Genomic DNA, 21,424 nt, shown 5'->3' on the forward strand with positions numbered 1-21,424 from the left:
CCATAGCCTTTGCAGTATCCAGTGCCTTCAGTCGTTTCTTGATTTCACATGGAATGAAACGAATTGGCTGAAGACTGGCATCTGTGATGCTGGGGGCCTCCGGAGGATGCCGAGGTGGATCATCCACTTGGCACTTCTGGCTGAAGATTATAGCAATTGCCTTATCTTTTGCACTGATGTGCTGGGCTCCTCCATCATTAAGGATGGGGATATTTATGGAGCCTCCTCCTCCAGTGAGTTGTTCAATTGTTCATCATTCATGACTGGATGTGGCAGGACTGCAGAGCTCAGATCTGATCCATCGGTTGTGGGATGGCTTAGTACTGTCTATCACTTGCTGCTTATGCTGTTTGGCATGCAAGTAGTCCTATGTTATAGCTTCACCAGGTTGACGCCTCATTTTTAGGTATGCCTGGTGCTGCACCTGGCATGCTCTCCTGCACTCTTCATTGATCCCCTGGCTTGATGTTAATGGTAGATTGGGGGATATGCCAGGCCATGAGGTTACTGATTGTGTTTGTGTACAATTCTGCTGCTGCTGATGGCCCACAGCGCCTCATGGATGCCCAGTCTTGAGTTGCTATATCTGTTCGAAATCTATCCCATTTAGCACGGTGGTAGTGCCACGCAACACGATGAAGGGTATCCTCAATGTGAAGGCGGGACTTCATCTCCTCAACGACTGTACTGTGGTCATTCCTATTGATGCTGTCATGGACAGATGCATCTCTGGCAGGCAGTTTGGTGAGGATGAGGTCAAGTATGTTTTTCCCTATTGCTGGTTCCCTCACCACCAGCCGCAGACCCAGTCTAGCAGCTTTGTCCTTTAGGACTTGGTCAGCTCGGTCAGTAGTGGTGCTAACAAGCCACTCTTGGTAATAAAAGTTGAGTATGTTCTCACCCCCACCCAGAGTACATTCTGCGCCCTTGCCGCCCTCAGTGCTTCCTCCAAGTGGTGTTCAACATGGAGGAGTACTGATTCATCAGCTGAGGGAGGGTGGTATGCAATAATCAGCAGGAGGTTTCCTTGCCCATGTTTGACTTGGTGCCATGAGACTTCATGTGGTCCAGAGTTGATGTTGAGGACTCCCAGGGCAACTCCCTCCTGACTGTACACCTCTGTGCCGCCACCTCTGGTGGAACAGGGCATACCCAGGGATTGTGATGGTGGTACAAAAACAAAAATACCTGGAAAAACTCAGCAGGTCTGACAGCATCTGCGGAGAGGGATACAGTTGATGTTTTAAGTCCGTATGACCCTTCGTCAGTATGGGACATTATCTGTAAGGTATGTTTCCGTGAAGATGACCATATTAGGCTGTTGCTTGACTAGTCTGTGAGACAGCTCTCCCAATTTTGGCACTCACCCCAAGATGTTAGTAGGAATTGACAGGGCTGAGATTGCCGTTGTCGTTTCCGGTGTCTAGGTCAATCCGTCTGGTTTCATTCCTTTTTTGTGACTTTGTAGTGGTTTGACACAACTGAGTGGCTTGCTAGGCCATTTCAGGGGGTATTAAAGAGTCAACCACATTGCTGTGGGTTTGGAGTCATAGGTAGGTCAGACCAGGTAAGGACGACATATTTCCTTCCCTAAAGGGCATTTGTAAACCAGATGAGTTTCTACAACAGTGGTTCCATGGTCATCATTAGACTTTTAATTCCAGATTCTTATTGAATTCTGCCGTGGCGGGATTCAAACCCAGGGTCTCTGGATTACTAGTCCAGCGACAATACGACTCTGCCATCGCCACAACCATTGCACTATCTAAAGCTTGTTACACCTAGAGTCAGTTTTCTGGCAGACACCTCGGGCTGAATTTTCATTTTGGGGTTGGGGCCTTGATAGCAGGAGCATTTCCGGGTTCTGGTGCCACACCACATCAGCATCAAACACATGGTGCCATTTTGAAGGAGAGGGCCAATCAGTGGCGGTGTGTTCACTGTCGACTTAAGGACGGTGAGTGGGTCCCTGACATTGGAGGGCCTGTAGCGCTGAGAGAGCAGCAGTTCCCATTGTTAAAGCTAAGAGGTGCCAATGTGTGTAGGAGAGAAACAGCACACTTTTTTCAAAACAAAAGTTGGTCACTGCTATTCTTTGTTGTAGGGGGTACCCTCCACAAGGGCAACTTGCGGGAACAACTGTGACCATCTCAGTTTGTCAGTTGTGTGGGTAGTGAGGGGATGGGGTGGGGTGGCGGTGGGGTTTGGTAGGTTTAAAATGATGCTGGAGTGAGCCTCAAACTATTGGTCTTAATAGGCTTCCCACTGCTGTTGGCAGGTAGCCATCACTCCCCCACTCCCCCCGCTTCTTGAACCTGTTTCTTACAAAATGAGCTGGAGGTGTGAAGGTGTTGCCAAACCGGCATGCCGTTTTCCGGCTCTGTCACCTCTGGTCCTGCCCCCGACGTGATTTGAAAATTCTTCTCTCTTCTTGAGAGGATGGGAAATAGTTTGCTATGACAATCCAAGCTCTGTTCTGCATAAAAATGGATTTTAATCCAATAGGGAAAATGGCATTCCAGCTTCAACATCCTCAGAAAGGCCAGTCCTTGGCTCATTGTCTACTGATGCTTCATCCTGAGCAATTATCTTGACAGTTTTTGGACGTGGTGGTTTGCCATTGCCTTCCACTCTCAGGCAGGGTTTAGAGGCAGGTTCCAAGTCTACCTCAGCTGGAATGGAAATTGAGCTCGAGCTTTCGGTGTTATTCTGAACCATATGCTAGTCATCTGGCCCCCATGACACACTTTACAACACAAGTTCCTCCTATTGGAGTTGCGTCCGTTCAGTCTTTGCCACCAATGGAATGCTTTGCAGTTGCAGTCGTTGTCTAATCTCTCTCTGGGCCGCACCTCTTTTTGGTTCTTGTTCCTCCTGTTCCTTGGCCTGGGAATACGTCACAATAGACCTGGACTACCTTTGTCCTCATAATGCCAAAGTCAGGAGTCTTCAGTATCAGATACAGGTCATGTTTTACTTGAGGCATTGGAGACATTATGATTGGGATTTTCAAAGGGCCACGGGTTGGGACTGGGTGCCATCACCCTATGAAAAGTCTCGTGATCCCAATGCATCTGAGACAGTTTCGAATTTTGAACGAGCCAGTGGGGGAAGGAAGCGGAGAACATGCTGGCTGCAATTAATGGCTCTTAAGCCCTTTAAGGAGTTTATTCCAAGGGGCTTGTCTGTTCCCAAATGCTATTTTCAAGTCAGTGCACAGCTTTTGGGTTTGCTGCGGGATCCAAATAAATTGTTCTTAGAAACAAATCTGTTGGTTCGTTCATCCAAGTCATTAATGTAGATCGTAAATAGTTGAGGCCCCAGCACCTATCCCTGTCTTTCACCTTTTCCAATCTTGTGTTCAACCACTCATCTTTGCAGCATCTTTTCTTTCAACTTGACACCTTCCTTCACTTCCTTAGTTAGCCATGGATGATGCACTCTTTTCGTAGAGTCTTCCTTTCTCAATGAAATATATCTTTGTTGAGACTAATGGAATGTCTCCTTATATACGAACCAACATATGAACACGAGTTAGGAGCAGAAGTAGGCCACTTGGCCCTTCGAGCCTGCTTCACCATTCAATGAGATCATGGCTGATCTGATTGTAACCTCAACTCCACATTCCCGCCTACTCCCGATAACCTTTCACCTCTTTTCTTATCAAGAATCTATCTACCTCTGCCATAAAAATATTCAAAGAATCTTCTTCCATCGTCTTTTCAGGAAGAGAGTTCCAAAGACGCACTACCCTCTAAGAGAAAAATTTCTCCTCGTCTCTGTCCTAATTGGGCAACCCCTAATTTTTTTATCAGTGGCCCCTAGTTCTAGATTCTCCCACAAGAGGAAACATCCTCTCCACATTGACCCTGTCAAGAGCCCTCAGGATGTTGTATCCTTCAATCAAGTCGCCTCTTACTCTTCTAAACTCCAGCACATATAAGCCTAGCCTGTCCAACCTTCCTTCATAAGATAACCTGCTCAATCCAGGTATTAGTTTAGTAAACCTTCTCTGAACTGCTTCCTTAAATAAGGAGACCAATGCTGTACATCGTACTCCAGATGTGGTCTAACCAGTGCCCTGTAATTCTGAAGCACAACCTCCCTACTTTGTATTCAATCCCTCTCACAATAAATGATAACATTCTATTAGCTTTCCTAACTACTTGCTGTACCTGCATGCTAGTTTTTTGTGAGTCATGCACCAAGATCCTTGGATCCCTCTGCAAATCAGAGTTCTGCAATCTCTCACCATTTAGATAAGATGCTTTTTAAAAAAATTTTCCTGCCAAAATGGACAATTTCATACTTTCCTACATTATAGTCCTTTGTAGTCTCCTTGTGTCCTCTTCACATCTTACTATCCTACCTATCTTTGTGTCATCAGCAAATTTAGCAAACATACCTTCAGTCCTTTCATCCAAGCCATTTATGCAAATTGTAAAAACTTGAGCCCCCAGTACTAATCCCTGTGACACCACTCGTTACATTTTGCCAACCGGAAAGAAGACCCATTTATGCCTACTCTCTGTTTCCTCTTAGCTAGCCAATCTACTATCCATGTCAATATGTTACCTCCTACATGACAAACTTTAATTTTTCGCAATAACCTTTGATGTGCACCTTATAAAATTCTTTGTGGAAATCTAAATAGAGTACACCCACCGGTTCCTCTTTGTCCACAACATATTTTTTTAAAAATTCATTCATGGGATGTGGGCATTGCTGGCTAGGTCAACAATTATTGCCCATTCTCAATTGCCCTTGAGAAGGTAGTGGTGAGCTGACTTCTTGAACTGCTGCAGTCAGTGTGGTGTAGGTACACCCACAGTGCTGTTACGGAGGGAGTTCCAGGATTTTGACCCCGCAACAGCGAAGGAACTGCAATATATTTCCAAGTCAGGATGGTGAGTGGATTGGAGGTGAACTTCCAGGTGGTGGTTTTCCTACCTGTCTGCTGCCCTTGTCCTTTTAGATGGTAGTGGTTGTGGGTTTTGAAGGTGCTGTCTAAGGACCATTGGTGAGTTCCTACAGTGCATTTTGTAGATGGTACACACTGCTGCCGCGGTGCACTGGTGGTGGGCGGAGTGAATGCTTGTGAATGGGGTGCCAATCAAGTTCTGTTGAAGGGTCGTGAGGACTCGAAACGTCGACTCTTTTCTTCTCCACCGATGCTGCCAGACCTGCTGAGTTTTTCCAGGTAATTCTGTTTTTGTGTTGCCAATCAAGTGGTCTGCTTTGTTCTGGATGGTGTCAAGTTTCTTGAGTGTTGTTGGGGCTACACTCATCCAAGCAAGTGGAGAATATTCCATCACACTCCTGACTTGTACCTTGTAGATGATGGACAGGCTTTGGGGAATCAGGAGGTGAGTTACTCGCCGCAGTTACTCCAAGAACTCCAATAAATTGGTTGAACATGGACCAGGATTTTACAGTCCTGCTGCAGTGTTTCTCCCCCTGGTGGATGCGGTGAGCTATTTAAATCTCCATTCAGTTCGGCAGGACTGTAATATCCGGCTGGACAGGAAGGGCCGTAAAATCCTGGCCATGACCTCCCTTTCACAAAACCCTTTCACGTGATGACTCTACCTGATTACCCGGAGTTTTTCCAAGTGCCCCACTATAACATCTTTAATAATAGCTTCTAACACTTTTCCCTTCATAGATATTAAGCTAACTGGCCTGTAATTTCCTGCTTTCTGTCTCCCTCCCTTTTTGAATAAAGGAGTTACATTCGCTATTTTCCAATCTGATGGAACTTTCCCTGAATCTGGGAAATTTTGGAAATTAAAACCCATGCATCAACTATCTCGCTAGCCACTTATTTTAAGATCCTACGATGAAGTCCATCAGTCCATTGTCAGCCTGCAGCTCCAACAATTTTCTTGGTACCATTTCTCTGGTGATTGTAATTTTCCCCGAGTTCCTCCCTCTCTTCCATTTCCTGATTTATGGCTATTTCTGAGGTGTTACTTGCATCCTCGATAGTGAAGCCTAATGAGAAATACCGGTTCAATTCATCTGCCATCTCATTATTTTCCATTATTAATTCCCCAGATTCACTTTCTATAGGGCCAACCCTCACTTTGTTAACTCTTTTTTAAATATCTGTAGAAACTCTTCCGATCTGTCTTTATATTTCTAGCTAGCTTTCTCTCATACTCTTAATTTCTCCTTCCCTATCAATCTTTTGGTCATTCTTTGCAGTTTTTCATATCCATATCCTTCTGATCTGCTACCCATCTTTGCGCAATTATTTGTTTTTTCTTTAAGTTGGAAACTATCTTTAACTTGTTTAGGTAACTACTGATGGTGGGGCCTCCCTTTGGAATTTTTCTTTCTCGTTGGAATGTATCCTGTGTGTTCTGAAATATCCCCTTAAATGTCTGCCACTGCATCTCTATTGAACTATCCCTTAACCTAATTTTTAAAAAATTCATTCACGGGAAGTCGGCTTTGCTGGCTGGGCCATTATTTATTGCCCTCCCTAGTTGCCCTTGAGAAGGTGGTGGTGAGCTGCCTTCTTGAACCACTGCCGTCCCTGTGGTGTAGGTACAGCCACAGTGCTGTTAGGGAGGGAATTCCAGGATTTTGACTCAACGACAGTGAAGGTACGGCGATGTATTTCCAAGTCAGGATGGCGAGTCATTTGGAGGGGAACTTCCAGGTGGTGGTGTTTCCATGTGTCCACTGCCCTTCTTCTAGATGGCAGTGGCCGTGGGTTTAGTAGGTGATGTCTGAGGAGCCTTGGTGAATTCACTTTTGCCAGTTCACTTTAGCTAGCTGTTCTTTCATACCCTCATAATTGTCCTTATTTAGGGTTAAAATAATAGTGTTGGGCCCACTCTTCTCTCCTTCAAACTGAATGTAAAAAAGCATATTATGATCGCTGCTACCTAGGGGTGCATTCACTATGAGGTCATTAATTAATCCTATCTCGTTACACAATACCAGGTCTAATATAGCCTGCTCTCTGATTGGTGCCAGAACGTGCTGTTCCAAGAAACTATCCCAAAAACATTCTATGAATTCCTCATCTGGGCTAACTTTGCTCATCTGATTTTCCTAGTCTATATGCAGATTAAAATCCCCCATGATTATTGCTGTACATTCCTGAAAAGCTCCCATTCTTCCTTTATATCCCGTCCTACTGTATGGTTATGGTGCCTGTTCACCACTCCCACAACCTGCTTCTTGCTTTTATCATTTCTCATCTCTACCCAAACCGTTTCTACATCCTGGTTTCCTGAACTTAGGTCATCCCTCTCTAATGTGCTAACACCATCATTAATTAACAGAGCCACGCCTCCATTTTTTCCCAGCTTCCTGTCCTTCCTAATGCCACAAACCACAAACCCTTCAACATTCAGGTACCAGTTTATGTCATCCTGCAGCCATGTCTCTGTAATGGCTAACATATTGTACTTATTTATTTCTATTTGCACTCTCAGTTCATCTGTTTTGTTTTGAATGCTACGTGCATTCAGATTATCCTTTTATTATTTTTGTAACCTCTAGCATTTGCTGATTTACTCTTAGATTTGTACTCAGCTCCTGACCTCATTATAGCCTTGGTTCAAACATGGACAGAAGAGCTGAACTCCCAAGGTGAGGTGAGAGTGACTGCCCTTGACACCAAGGCAGCATTTGACCGAGTGTGGCATCAAGGAGCCCTAGCAAAACTGGAGCCAATGGAAATCAGGTGAAAACTCTCCGCTGGTTGGAGTCATACCTAGCACAAAGGAAGATGGATGTCGTTGTTGGAGGTCAGTCATCTCAGCTCCAGGACGTCACTGCAGGAGTTCCTCAGGGTTGTGTCTTCAGCCCAACCATCTTCAGCTGTTTCATCAATGACCTTTCTTCCATAAGGTCAGAAGTGGGAATGTTTGCCGATGATTGCACAATGTTCAGCACCATTCTTGACTGCTCAGATACTGAAGCAGTCCATGTGAAAATGCAGCAAGACCTGGACAATATCCAGGCTTGGGCTGACAACTGGCAAGTTACATTTGAGCCGCACAAGTGTCAGGCAATGACCATGTCCAACAAGAGAGAATCCAACTTTTACCCTTTGATGTTCAACTGGCATTCTCATCACTGAATACCCCACTATCAACATCCTGGGGGTTGCCATTGACCAGGAACTGAACTGGAATAGCCATATAAATACTGTGGCTACAAGAGCAGGTCGGAGGCTAAAATCGTGCAACGAATAGCTCACCACCTGACTTCCAAAAGCCTGTCCACCATCTACAAGGCACAAGTCAGGAGTATGATGGAATACTCTACATTTGCCTGGATGAGTGCATCTCCCACTACACTCAAGAAGCTTGACACCATCCAGGACAAGGCAGCCCGCTTGATTGGCATCACATCCACAAATATTCACTACCACCACCGACACACAGGAGCAGCAGTGTGTACGATTTACAAGATGCAACACAGGAATTCACCAAGACTCCTTCAACAGCACCTTCCAAACCCACAACCACCTAGAAGGCCAAGGGCAGCAGATAGATGGGAACACCACCACCTGGAAGTTCCCCTCCAAGTTACTCACCATCCTGACTTGGAAATATATCACTGTTCCTTCATTGCCGCTGGGTCAAAATCCTGGAACTCCCTCCCTAATAGCACTGTGGGTGTACCTACAGCACATGGACTGCAGTGGCTCAAAACGGCAGCTCACCACCACCTTCTCAAGGGCAACTAGGGACGGGCAATAAATGCTGGCCCAGACAGTGAAGCTCACATCCCATGAATGAATAATAAAAGAAAATCTCATGTTAATTCCAGCATCTCTGATTATGCAATGTGAAACTAAAAGCCTCAACTTTTCTGGATCACATGCCCGGAAGCGACATCTAAGTTGACACTAACTGAGAGCACTTTGGTTATAGTGCCAGTCTCAGTAAGTAACAGAAGTAAAATTGCAAAGAAAATCGCTACAGAAATCTGTTATGCTAATATCAGGCAATATGAGCGTAGGTCTAGGCATCCATCGCATTATTAACTAAATACAGGAAACTTGTAAGAACCAGTCTTTTACATAAAAAGTAGAGCAATGCAAGCGAGGGTTCGGAGAGTTTCGGTGGTAGTCTTAGAAGTGGTGAAACCGATGGAGCAAGTTCGCACAATGTATCAGTGCAAAATTTGCATAAATTAATTATGTGTATTTTCTTGTGAAAAGTTATGCATTGCTATTCTTACACTATGGTTATTCCAAAACAAGACAGGAAATTCTAGGCTTTGAGTGTCAGTCCGGATAACGGGTTCAGGACTCTGGAGCAAAGCTTGAATTTGCGATCTTTTGACTGAAAGACAAAAGTGCTACTACCAATGACTGACAAATGTTCAATATTTTTCCACTTTTCTTTAGATAAAAACAAGTTTTGAAACATATATGAATGATTCGCCAATCTGAAATTAGTGTACTTTCAATCCCACTTCAGAAGTTTGAGCACATAATGCAGGTTGATGTCTCAGCGCAGTACTGAGTGCTACATTATTGATGATAGCATTTTCTGAGTTCCAGAATACCTTTTTGGATGATGTGGCATTATTCAAAGAATGAAAGAGTTTGACCACATTGAAGCCAACTCAGAACTGCTCATCCATGAAGACCTCCAGAACCTACTGAGTATATGACTCAAATCATGCAAACCTTTCCTGAACTGTGCCAATGCTTTGAGTGATGTGGATTTTGACAAAAAGGACAAATGCCACAACCTCTGGGCTGATAGTTGTATCATGTTCGGTGGGTCTTGCAAAGGTTTTGAGTTTTGTATGGTTGAACTTTAAGTGTTTATTGATAACACATAACTATGTACATATATACAGGGTATAGCCCAAACTATGTGCTAACTCCATGCTTGCTTGTACAGAGGTCTCTGACCAGTCCACAACTGACCCTAATCTTAGATTATGTGTCTCTTTACATCACACTGTAGGTGGTACTGTTTCCCAGTCCCATGTTTACTTTACTATATCAGATACCTTCATACTACACCCCCAAGTCTTTACCCAACGTATTTACATTACAATCGTGCTACCTCTTCTCTCTCCTTCATGTCTCTGACTTTATAAATTCAGATGGTTTGGAGGCTTGATGATTCTTCCAGATCTCATTCTGGTTACATTCGGAGGAGTGGTAGGCTCGGTTGACTTGGGCAACCTTTGTTGATTTGGAGTTTAAATTGTAGTCTGTGTTTCTAGCACTAGGTTGTATTCTTCTGACATGCTTCTTCTGCACCGTGGAATTGAACTTCTCTTTGTCAACTCCCTACCTGCACTGCTTGGGGACCAGCGCTTGTACTGTTCTTTCCGCAGAGTGTTCACTCTGTTCATTTGTGGTACGAACACAGTTTTTCCGTGTGGTCCGCTGTGATCTTTGAGGCAGTTGAAGGTGTCTTTCCCTCTCGTTTGAATGTTCCTCATCAGTGGGCTCACCTTGCAGTTTGGATTTTATCATGACACTTTGTTCTTCCTCGTGTCTCTGTGCCTCTATGAGATGTGCTCTGCCGAGTTGATGGTCACTAGTTCCTTGCTCCTGCATTGTTTTTTAGCTTTGCATGTTGGCTGGAGGCTGCAGTGTCTGTGTCGTGGTGTTGACAAGTATTGTGACAGCAACCATTGGAACTTGGGGTTGGGGCTCATTCTTCCGTTGCTGGTCATTTTCCTGTCTGTCTTCCACTCAAGGAACAGTGGTAATTATCTGAAGGTTTAGCTGGTCTGACCAAAGAGGAGCTTCTGCTGCCTGCAAAAATTGGACAAACTGGTTCTGTGAAAATTGGAGACAACTCAGAGCTGAAGTCCAAGTCGAGAGTCTCTTTACTGGTGGGCCTCTCGGGAACTTGCGGATCTGTGTAGTTGTCTTGACGTCTTCTGCCATTTTAAGAACGTTAAGGGCAACACAGGCATCTCTGCTCAAGAGAGAAAAAGATTGGTTTTGGTTGATGACTTCAAATATCTGCTTATCGCCATACCTTAGTGGTCCAAGGATCATGCTTATGACCGAAAATCAGATTCCTCCAGGCCCGTAGAGTGGTGTGTGTGTCTGTCATTTGTAGCCAGAAGTCTCTTAGTTACGGTTCTTTTTCCAAGAGGAATGTAACACTGGCTTCCGTGTCCAATTTGAAGTTGGTGAGGTAACCGTTTAGTGAGATGTCCGCATTCCAAAAAGAGAATGTAAGATCCCTTTCCTCACCCAAAGAGCACGGTTGGGTCTCTTCCTGGCTGATTTGACTTTTATACAGCGCTGAAGCATTTTAAACTAGTCCTGGCTTAGACAGAAGTTTTTGCTCACTGCTGCTAGGTCCTTTGACTTTGCACTCTGTGGGCATTCACAATGGACCTTCACAAGATCTTGTGGAGTCCCCAGCTGCACAGTGGAGTTTTTTTCTATTGCCTTTCTGCTTTAAATTCTGCAATGGAGCTTCTCTGAGGTGATCCTTCTGTGTCTTCACTTCAGGTGCTTTCGGCCAGATCAGAGTGCTGCTCCTTTAATGTTCCAGCTTCTGAATTTCTGCTCCAGCTTTGCTGAGGTTCTGGGATTTTCCATTAGCTGCCACCATGTTGTGTGTTCAGTAGGTCACACAAAGAGGTTGAACATTAAGTGTTTATTGATTACACGTAACTATGTACATATACACAGGGTATAGCCCAAGCTATGAGCTAACTCCACGCTGGCTATCATGCAGGTCTCTGTCTAGTTGATAACTGACCCTCCTCTCAGATCATGTGTGTCTTTACATCACACTATGGGCAGCACTGTTTCCCAGTTAGACATTAACCTTCGCTATGCTAGATACCCTCATAATACAAGATAAAAGCAAAAAGTTCTGTTGAAGGGCCATTCGGACTGTAAACGTTAGCTGTGCTCCTCTCCACAGATGCTGCCAGACCTGCTGAGTTTTTCCAGGTATTTTTGTTTTTGTTTTCCCCCATACTACAATACCAGAATTGCCCACAGCGATGAAGTGAATGATCCAACAGTCGAGCCTCCAAGTTTTGACTTCCCTCAAAAATAGTGGTCTTCACTCAAAAGGATCAGTACTCTCCGTACAAATACATCACACCTCCTCCCCAGATGGATTTTGCCATTACGAGACTGCGGCCACCCGGATCAGAGCGCTCACCAAATTTTTGAATCAATCCAACCAAAACAACACACAACGCCGGGACTTGGCTGTTCGACTTGTCAAGCTGCAAGATGGCGTACGCAAAGGTGGCCGCGCATGCGCGCTGGCGGCGGGGGAGGCGCAGGCGCAGTGAGGCGACCGAGCGCGCGGCTGGGTAGTCGGATCCTGAGGCCCGAGCGGGAGCAGCGCCGCCATCGGCATTTACCCAGAGACTTCACAGCGGCTTCTTGGAGACCGAGGAAGGGTGAGGCCCCGTGTGGTGCAGTGGGGGTGAGCGGCCCGGTCGGGCTAGGATCGGTTGCCGCTCAGGCCTGGACCCGTGTCTGAGCCTTTCCTGACGCAGGAAAAGTGAGCGGATACCATTAGGACTCCCCGGAGGCCCGTGTGCCGAGGCCGGGCCGCGCCGCCACTGCGAGCGCCTGGGCGGCAGGTGGGCGATCGGGAGCCCTGGGGGAAACAGTCAAGAAAACTACTGACTCAATAACAACCCTTTTCACCTCACTCCCCTCCCCTCGCGGCGCTCCCCCTCTCCTCCCGGCGCTCCCCCCCTCCTCCCGGCGCTCCTCACGCCCCCCCACCCACTGACCTCGCCCTCCGCCCCCACCACCCACCTCGCCCTCCGCCCCCACCACCCACCTCGCCCTCCGCCCCCACCACCCACCTCGCCCTCCGCCCCCACCACCCACCTCGCCCTCCGCCCCCACCACCCACCTCGCCCTCCGCCCCCACCACCCACTGACCTCCCCCTCGCGCTGGCCCCCCCTCCCACTGGCCCCCCATCCCCCCTCCCGCTGTCTCCCCTCACCCCCCCTCCCGCTGACCCCCCCCCCTCCCGCTGACCCCCCTCACCCCCTCTCCCGTTGACCCCCCTCACCCCCCTCCCATTGACCCCCCTCACCCCCTCCCCCGTTGACCCCCCTCACCCCCCTCCCATTGACCCCCCTCACCCCCTCCCATTGACCCCCCTCACCCCCTCCCATTGACCCCCCTCACCCCCCTCCCGTTGACCCCCCTCACCCCCCTCCCGTTGACCCCCCTCACCCCCCTCCCGTTGACCCCCCTCACCCCCCTCCCGTTGACCCCCCTCACCCCCCTCCCGTTGACCCCCCTCACCCCCCTCCCGTTGACCCCCCTCACCCCCCCTCCCGCTGACCCCCCTCCCGCTGACCCCCTCCCCGCTGACCCCCCTCACCCCCCTCCCGCTGACCCCCCTCCCCGCTGACCCCCCTCACCCCCTCCCGCTGTCCCCCGACCCCCTCCCCCCGACCCCCTCCCGCCGACCCCCTCCCGCCGACCCTCCCGCCGACCCCCTCCCCCTGCCGCCAACCCCCTCCCCCTGCCACCAACCCCCATCTCGCCGACCCCCATCTCGCCCCCCCGCCGACCCCCATCTCGCCCCCCCCGCCGACCCCCATCTCGCCCCCCATCTCGCCCCCTCGACCCCCATCTCGCCCCCTCGACCCCCATCTAGCCCCCCCCACCCCCATCTCGCCCCCCCCACCCCCATCTCGCCCCCCCCACCCCCATCTCGCCCCCCCACCCCCATCTCGCCCCCCCCACCCCCATCTCGCCCCCCCCACCCCCATCTCGCCCCCCCCCCACCCCCATCTCGCCCCCCCCCACCCCCATCTCGCCCCCCCCGACCCCCATCTCGCCCCCCCCGACTCCCATCTCTCCCCCCCCCCCCCCAACCACCGCAGTGCCAGTTAGTGGTTGATGCTGGCATCAGCAGTATGCAAAGCATGAATGATCTCTTGCAGCACCAAATCAGCTCAAGATGTGTGAGCCTGCATGGTGCTACCTTATTGAAAACCCCAATGGGATTATAGATAGATGCATTTGTCAGCTTGCCTACGCTTTTCTTTTCCAGAGATAGCTTGGTGTTGTAGGAATTTTATTTTGATCATTTCCTGGCAGTGAAACAGACTCAAATGAAACAGATATGACTTCGTGCCTTTAACATGTTTGTATGACTTCAGTCTCAGATAGCTAAGGTTTTGGATGACAGAGTTTTATGGTGGTGCAATTCTGTGCCATAAGATCTTTGAGATTAAATTGTTTGGGGTATCATGGGACTAATCAAGTTGTATCTAAGTTTGTTGGCGATACTGGAATCCTGTATCATACCCTGCAGATTGCTTATACGTTCTCTTTAGGTATTTAGTGATTTTCAATAAGTGAAGATTTAAAGACATTTCATAATTTTCAATGGGTATACACTCCATTGAGAAAGAAAATCTCAGGGAAAAATGATCCACCTGTGGCTAACTAAACAGGGTATTAGAGAAATAGAAGAGGCTTATAATGTTTCCAAGAACAGTGGAAAACATGAGGATTGAAAGAGTTCTAAACCAAAGGATGACCAAAAAACTGATAGATGGAGAACAAGAGAGGAAACTACCAAGAAATTTAAAACCAGATTGTAAGAGTTTCTAGAAGTAACTAAAAAGAGAGTAACAGAAGTAAATGTGGGTGATACTGAGGCTGAGACGGGAGAAATTATCGGGGATAAAGAAATTGCAGACATGTTAAACAGTTATTTTGTAGCTGTCTTCACAGTAGAAGATATAAAAAACATAGAAATATTGGGGAATTGGGGTCTAGTGAGGAACTTAAAAATAATTATTAATAAAGAAAAAGTACTGGACAAAGCAATGGGGCTAAAAGCTGATATGTTTCCTGGACTGTCAAGCCTACATCCTAGGGCTCTAAAGTGGCTGCAGAGATAGTGGGTGCATTGCTTGTGATCTTCCAAAATCCTTAGATTCTTGAACAGTCCCAGTGATTTGAAAGTAGCACATCTGTTCAAGAAAGGAAGGAGAGAGCAACCAGCAAACTATAGGCCAGTTAACCTGGTGCTAGTCCTGGAGAAAATGTTGGAATTTATTTTTAAGAAAATGGTAACAGGGCACTTAGAAAATCATGACATAATTAGGCAGAGTCAACATGGTTTTATGAGAGAGTTGTGTTTGATAAATCAGTTTTTTTGAGGATGTAACTAGCAGCGTAGATAAAAGGGATATGGTATATTTGGATTTTCGAAAGACATTGGACAAGGTGTCTCATGAAAGAATGTCACAGAAGATAAGGGTTCACGGGATTGGGGGTAATACATTGGCAAGGGTTAAAAATTGGGTACATAAGAATATAAGAAGCATAAGACATAGGAGCAGAAATTAGGCCATGCGGCCCATCGAGTCTGCTCTGCCATTCAATCATGGCTGATAAGTTTCTCAACCCCATTCTCCCGCCTTCTCCCCGTAACCTTTGATCTCCTTACCAATCAAGAACCTATCTATCTTGGTGCACGAGTAGGCCATTCGACCCCTCAGGCCTGCCCTGCCATTCAATAAGATCATGGCTGATCTGCCCCAGGCCTCACTCCTCTTTCATGTCAGCTCCTCATAGCCCTCAACTCCCCAATATTTTAAAAATCTATCTCCCTCCTCTTTAAATATTTTCAGTGATCTAGCCTCCACAACTCTCTGGGGTAGAGAATTCCAGACATTCACTACCCTCTGAGAGAAGAAATTCCTTCGCATTTCAGTTTTAAATGAGTGTCCCCTTATCCTGTAGCTATGTCCCCTAGTTCGAGATTCCCCCACAAACACCTTCTCAACATTTACTCTGTCAAGCCCCCTCAGAATTCTGTCAAGCCCCCTCAGAATCTTGTATGTTTCAATAAGATCACCCCTCATTCTTGTAAACTCTATTGAATAACGGCCTAACCTGTTTAGCCATTGTTGATTAGTCAACCCCTTCATCCCAAGAATCAGCCCAGTGAATCTCTTTGAACTGCCTCCAACGCCAATATACCCTTTCTTAAATACGGTGACCAAGACGGTATACAGAACTCCAGGTCCTCTATGCCTCTATGGGGAAGTGGTGGCAAAGCGGTATTGGACTGGACTGGTAATCCAGAGACCCAGGGTAATGCTCTGGGGATCTGGGTTCAAATCCTACCAATGAATTCAATAAAAACCTGGAATTAAAAGTCTAATGAGGACCATGAAACCAATGTCATAAAAACCTACCTGGTTCACCCTCCTGTAGGACATCTGCTGTCCCTACCTGGTCTGGGCCTACATGTGACCCACAACAATGTGGTTGACTCAAGGGCAATTAGGGATGGGCAATAAATGCTGGCTTAGCCAGCGTCGCCCACATTCCTTAAATGAATATTTAAAAAAAGGTGTGGCCTCACCTGCACAGTTGTAACAAGACTTCCCTAATTTTAAATTTTTTAAAATAAACTCCAACCAATACAATACAGTAGCAATACAGGCCAAAATTCCATTTATTTGCTGCACCAACATGCTAACTTTTTGTGTTTCATGCACTTTTTTGGAGTCGTTCTCCATTTAAATAATAGCTTGCCTTTTGATTCTTCCTACCAAAGTGCATGACATTAAACTCCATCTGCCACATTTTTGCCCACTCACTCAACCTGTCTGTATCCCCTTGCAGATTCCTTATGTCCTCATCACAACATGCCCTCCCACCTACTTTTGTATCGTCGGCAAACTTGGTTACATTACACTCTGCCCCCTCCTCCAAGTCATTAGATAGTAAATTATTGAGGTCCTAGGACTGATTCTTGTGGCACTCCACTAGTTACGTCTTTCCAACCTGAATAAGATCCATTAATCCTGACTCTCTGTCTCCTGTGTGTTAACCAATCCTCAATCTGTGCTAATACATTACCCCCAATACTGTGAGCTCTTTTCTTGTGCAGTAACCTTTTATGTGACACCTTATCGAACGCCTTCTAGAAATCCAAATACACTACATCTACCGGTTCTCCTTTATCAACTCTGCTTGTTCTATCTTCAAAGAACTCCAGCAAATTTGTCAAACATGATTTCCCTTTCACAAAACCATGTTGACTCTGATTGCGTTAAGCTTTTCTAAATATTCTGCTATTTCTTCCTTAATGATGGACTCCAGCATTTTCCCAATGACAGATGCTAGGCTGACTGGCCTACAGTTTCCTGCTTTTTGTCTCCCTCCCTTCTTGAACTGGGGCGTCACATTAGCGTTTTCTAATTCTTTGGAGCTTCCCTCAATCCAGTGAGTTCTGGAATATTTCAACCAATGCCTCCACTATCTCTGCAGCCACTTTAAAACCCTTGGATGTAAGGCCATCAGGTCCTGGCGACTTGTCTGCCTTTAGTCCCATTAGTTTGTCAAATACTTTGTCTCTCGTGATAGAGACTGTTACAAGATATTTCCTCCTATTAGCTCCTTGCTTATCTGATAGCTGTGGGGTGTTTATAGTGTCCTTTACTGTAAAGACCGATATTGGTTTAAATTATCTACCATCTCCCTGCTCCCTGTTATCAATTCTCCATTCGCATCCTCCAAGGGTCACGCTCACTTTTGCCACACTCTTTTTATATACCCATAGAAGCTCTTGCTGTTTGTTTTTATATTTCTTGCCAATTTACTTTCTTAAATTTTTTCCCCCTTTATTTTTTAGTCACCCACTGCTGGTTCCAAAAAAAAATTCCCAATCCCCTGGCCTGCCTCTAGTTTTCATCGCTTTGTATGCCTTAGTTTTTGATTAGATACTCTCCTTGAACACCTTTGTTGACCAGGGGTGGTTCATCCTTCTCATCAAATCCTTCTTTTTGCCTGGGATAAATTTTTGCTGAGCGTTATGAAATATCTGCTTAAATGTCTGCCAATGCTCATCCACTGACTTCCCCTTAATCTATTTTCCCAGCCTGTTTTAGACAACTAAAGAATAGAAACAGAGAATAAGAATAAAAGGGTCATTTTCAAGTTGGTAGACTTTTACAAGTGCGGGTATCACAAAGAACAGCACTTAGGCTTCAGCTGTTTACAATCTATGTTAATAACTGAGAGGAAGGGACCAAGTGTAACGTAACCAAGTTTTCTGATGATTCGGTAGGTGTACTATAAACATGCTAAGTCAGTGGGCAAGAAGGCGACAGAGTATAATGTGGGGAAAAATTAGGTTATTCATTTCAGTAGGAAGAGTAGAAAGGCAGAATGTTTTTTTAAATGACGAGAAACTATTAAATGTTCAGAGATTAAGTGTCCTTGTACACAAAACAGAATGTTAACATGCAGGTACAGCAAATAATTAGGAAGGTAAATGGAATGTTGGCCTTTATTGCAAAGGAGTTGGAGTTCAAGAGCCAGAACATGGGAATGTAAGACTTAGAAGCAAGAGAAGGCCATTCGGCCCTTCAAAACTGCTCCATCATTCAATAAGATTGTGGCTGACCTGGTTGTGGTCACAACTTCACCTTCCTGTTTGCCCACCATAATCTTGACTCCTTTGTCTATCAGAAATCTATCTAACTCAGTCTTGAGTACGTTCAGTGACCCAGCCTCTACTGCTTTCTGGGGAAGAGAATTCCACAGACTAAAGACTCTGAGAGAAAAAATTCTTCTCATCTGCATCTTAAAAGAGAGTCCCATAGTTCATACTCTTCCACCTGAGGAAACATCCTCCTGGTATCCACCCTGTCAATTCCCCTCAGGATCTTCTATGTTTCAATAAGATCACCTCTCATTCTTGTAAACTCTACTGGGTATGGGCCAATCTGGTCAACCTTTCTTCATAAGATAAGCCCTTCATGCCAGGAATGAGTTGAGTGAAACCAGTCCACACTGATGTTTATATGCCACCCGAGCCTCCTCTCATCTTTCCTCATCTAAAACTTTCAGCGTAACTCTCAATTCCCTTCTCCCTCATATACTTGTCTAGCTTCTCCTTAAATGCTTCGATACCATTCCCTTCAACCAGTCCCTGTGGTAGCAAGTTCCACATTCTCGCCACCTTTTGGGTCTAGACCTTTCTTCTGAATTCCCTATTTGATTTCTAGGTGACTGTCCTATATTGATGGTCTCTGTTTATGCTCTTTCCCCCTTGGGGAAACATTCTCTCTATCCCTTCTATCAAAACCTTGGAGGGGGTGAAACAAAGGTTCACTCAATGGGTGAGAAATCTGTTCTATGAGGAAACATTGAGTAGAATGGGTCTGTACTCTCTGAGGTTTATAAGAAAGGGAGGTGACCTTAACAAATTATACAAGATTCTGAGGGGCAAGAGCGTGGAGAATTAGGGAGCATTGTCTCAGGTTGGGGGTTGGCCATTTAGGATTAAGAAGAGGAGAAATTTCTTTTCGAGTTGTGAACCTCTACACCAGAGGGTTGTGGAAGCTTGGTCATTGAGTATATTCAAGACTGCGATTGATAGGTTATTTTGGGGCTAGAGGTAATCGAGGGATATGGGGAGCAGGTGAGAAAGTGGAGTTTTTATTCATTCAAGGCATGTGGGCTTCGCTGGCTAGGCCAGTATTTATTGCCCATCTCCAGTTGCCCTAGAGAAGGTGGTGGTGAGCTGCCTTCTTGAACCACTGCAGTCCATATGGCATAGGTACACCCGCAGTGCTGTTAGGGAGGGAGTGCCAGGATTTTGACCTAGCGACAGTGAAGGGACGGCGATATATTTCCAAGTCAGGATGGTGAGAGACTTGGCGGGGAACTCCCAGGTGGTGGTGTTCTCATGTATCTGCTACCCTTGCCCTTCTAGATAGTGGTGGGAATGGGTTTGGAAGGTGCTGTCGAAGGAGTCTTGGAGAGTTTCTGCAGTGCATCTTGTAGACGGTACGCACTGCTGCTGCTGTGTGTTGGTGGTGGAGGGAGTGAATGTTTGTCAAGTGGGTTGCTTTGTCCTGGATGGTGTCAAGCTTCTTGAGTGTTATTGGAGCTGCACTCATCCAGGCTAGGGGAGAGTATTTCATCACCTATGCTTTGTAGATGGTGGACAGGCTTTGGGGAGTCAGGAGGTGAGTTACTCGCTGCAGGATTCCTAGGCTCTGACCTGCTCTTGTAACCACAGTATTTATATGGCTGTCCAGTTCAGTTTCTGGTCAGTGGTAACCCCCAGGATGTTGATAGTGGGGATTCAGTGATGGTAATGCCATTGAATGTCATGCGGCGATGGTTAGATTCTCTCTTGTTGGAGATGGTCATTGCCCGGCACTTGTGTGGCGCGAATGTTATTTGTCACTTGTCAATCCAAGCCTGGATGTTGTCCAGGTCTTGCTGCATTTGGACATGGACTGCTTCATTTTCTGAGGAGTCGCGAATGATGCTGAACATTGTGCGACCATCTGACCTTATGATGGAAGGAAGGTCATTGCTGAAGCAGCTGAAGATGGTTGGACCTAGGACACTACCCTGAGGAACTCCTGCAGTGATGTCCTGGAGCTGAGATGACTGACTTCCAACAACCACAACCATCTTCCTTTGTGCTAGGTATGATTCCAACCAGTGGAGAGTTTTCCTACTGATTCCCATTGACTCCAGACTTGCTAGGGCTCCTTGATGCCACACTCGGTCAAATGCTGCCTTGGTGTCAAGGGCAGTCACTCTCACTTCATCTCTGGAGTTCAGCTCCTTTGTCCATGTTTGAACCAAGGCTGTAATGAGGTCAGGAGTTGAGTGGTCCTGGCGTAACCCAAACTCGGCGTCAGTGAGCAGTTTGTTGCTAAGCAAGTGCTGCTTGATAGCACTATTGATGACCCCTTCCATCACTTTATTGATGATGGAGAGTAGACTAATGGGGCTGTAATTGGCTGGATTGGATTTGTCTGGCTTTATTGTGTATGGGACAGAACCGGACAATTTTCCACATTGCTGGGTAGATGCTAGTGTTGTAGCTCTACTGGAACAGCTTAGCCAGGGGCATGGCAAGTTCTGGAGCACAAGTCTTCAGTACTATTGCTGGAATATTGTCAGTGCCTTCAGCCGTTTCTTGATATCACATGGAGTGAATTGAATTGGCTGAAGACTGGCATCTGTGATGCTGGGGATCTCTGGATGAGGCAGAGATGTGCTACCCTTACCATTTCTGGCTGAAGATTGGAGCAAGTGCTTCAGCCTTATCTTTTGCACTGATGTGCTGGGCTCCCCCATCATTGAGGATGGGGATATTTGTGGAGCCTCCTCCTCCAGTGAGTTGTTTAATTGTCGACCACCATTCACAACTGGATGTGGCAGGACTGGAGAGCTCTGATCCGACCTGTTGGTTGTGGAATCACTTAGCTCTGCCTATCACTTGTTGCTTATGCTGTTTGGCAGGCAAGTAGCCCTGTGTTGTAGCTTCACTTCGTTGACACCTCATTTTTAGGTATTCCAGGTGCTGCTCCTGGCATGCCTTCCTGCACTCTTCATTGAACTTGGGTTGGTGGTAATGGTAGAGTGGGGAATATGCCAGGCCATGACGTTACAGATTGTGGTTGAGT

At 46.5% G+C, this 21,424-nt stretch overlaps 1 protein-coding gene across 4 annotated transcripts in view; it reads left to right on the forward strand.

Annotated features, from left to right (window-relative positions):
- The first annotated feature begins 12,256 nt into the window (after nt 1–12,256).
- Nucleotides 12,257–21,424, forward strand: part of LOC144683848 (U2 snRNP-associated SURP motif-containing protein-like) — a 67,967-nt gene continuing 58,799 nt past the window's right edge. The window contains exon 1 of one of the 4 annotated variants that reach the window (XM_078547349.1): nt 12,257–12,384. The gene's annotated coding sequence lies outside the window, so the exon portion shown is untranslated. Of the gene's footprint in view, nt 12,411–21,424 lie in introns of all 4 variants that reach the window. The other 3 variants (XM_078547346.1, XM_078547350.1, XM_078547347.1) reach the window with 3 other exon arrangements.

Source organism: Cetorhinus maximus, chromosome 8 (assembly GCF_964194155.1).
Source record: "Cetorhinus maximus chromosome 8, sCetMax3.hap1.1, whole genome shotgun sequence".
Lineage (NCBI taxonomy): Eukaryota > Metazoa > Chordata > Chondrichthyes > Lamniformes > Cetorhinidae > Cetorhinus > Cetorhinus maximus.